The following is a 1,826-nucleotide window of genomic DNA, read 5'->3' on the forward strand; positions in this document are numbered from 1 at the left end:
ACTAACAAGGCAGCCATGGCAGCACTGTAGCTTCTGCCCTCTGGGCCTGTGTTGGAGGCAGAAACCCACTCTGCGTGTGGTGTACTCATGGCTTGTCCTTCCTACCCCTTCTTTTAGACCACTAAGGTCTTCAGCCCACTCCTGACAACCCCTTAATACCAGGGGTGCTGGCACTCCGGCCTGGAGAGAGGACACGACTCCAGGGTCCTAGGGAAATAAGAATGAACCTTTATTCTCTTTATTTCATGTGAGCGGGATTCCGGTGTGCGTTCCTTAAATAAATATATTATACTGTATCTTTCTGTGATGTGTTTCCTAGGACAACCTCCTTCCTCCATCTCTTCCTCAGCTGGCCACAGAGAAAGCAAGGCTGTAAGGAGAGCATAAAGTCCCGTGTCCGTACCCTTACACGCAGTGGGAGACAGGTTCAGTTTGAAGTCTTTCTGCTGCTCATCAGCCCGTTTGCCTTTATTTACAGATATCTGCCAGCCTCAGCCACCGTGCACATGTGGAAAAACCTGTTGGAAGGTTTCTATCACCCACTTCCTCAGCGCTCTGACCCACCAGCACGGAATTCGGCACTGGTGGCTGGAAACCGAGGCAATCTGGCATTATTTTCTGATCCCTGTGAATGTGTGTGTGGGGGGGGTGTGAATAGCAAGGAGTCAGGGCTCTGATGGCCCCCCATTTCCCCTGGCGTGGACACTGGCCAAGCGCTTGCATGGGATGAGACATTCCTGGTCATGCAGCCTGTGGAGAGAAAGGATGAGTCCAAGTGCACAGGTGCTGAGGAGAACCCGCAGCACAAGGAGGACAGGTAAGCGCGATGGGAATCCTGGGGCAATTCCCTGCAGCTCACCCCATGACCTAGAGAGTCTGGGCTTTGCGTGCCCCTTGCTTTATTTGCGGTTTGCGTTGAATGGAGTTGGCCCCGTTCAGCCCCGAGTCCAGCTGTACGATTACTCATTTCCATATTCATTCAATCATTTTTAACAGCCTCTGCTGGGTCACGGCATCAATTCATGAGCTTTTGTTGTAAACCGTCCCCTCCACTTAATGTGCTCCAGGTTTCTGCATTAACAGCGAGTAAGAGCTGAGTGAGAGCCGAAGGTGTCTTGAGACGAGCCTGGGAGCTGGAAGTTGAAATGCTCAGGGGTGAAGCATACGCTCACACGGTTAACCGAGTGAGTTAACTATCATTATCAGTTGTTAATGTGCCGTTGACTTGATCTTGCTGCTGACATCTAGCAGAGTGACACTAAAGCCACAGCTGCAGGGCTTCCATCACAGCTGCCCAAGGCCAAAAAGCTGTATCTCCAGTTTTTCTTTTAAAATGCAATTAGGGGTTAGTCACTGGGATTCCTCAGAAAAGGGAGAATTCAGCTGCCAGGCTGCAAAATAGCTGCAGTTTCTGTATCCAGAGCTAGGCTGTGCCGAGAAGTGATGCAGGTACTTAATTAGGAGGATTGCTTAAATACCTTCCCTACAGCCACCTTGCTGTGCATGGCCAGATCAGAGGGAGGTGAAACCTGGAAGGGCTGGGAACTCCCCAGAGCATTGCAAAACGAGCTGGTGAGGAAAAAAAAAAACAACCAACAGAGGGAAGGATCTTGTGGAGTGAGAGATTCGGCCAGGAGGGTGGGAAATGTGATTTGCATTTGGTAACTACAAACACACATAGCCTGGGGTAGAGCAGAGGAGCTACAATAGCTAGGAATGCCCCAGGGAGATGTGATCCCCTCCTAGAGAGCTCCCATTTGAATTTCTGCCTGGGAAAAGGCAGGGTCAAGGGCTGAATATGCAGAGTCCTCTCCTCTCACTCCTGG

The sequence above is a fragment of the Eurypyga helias genome, unplaced genomic scaffold (assembly GCF_000690775.1).
Source record: "Eurypyga helias isolate BGI_N326 unplaced genomic scaffold, ASM69077v1 scaffold19648, whole genome shotgun sequence".
Classification (NCBI taxonomy): Eukaryota; Metazoa; Chordata; class Aves; order Eurypygiformes; family Eurypygidae; genus Eurypyga; species Eurypyga helias.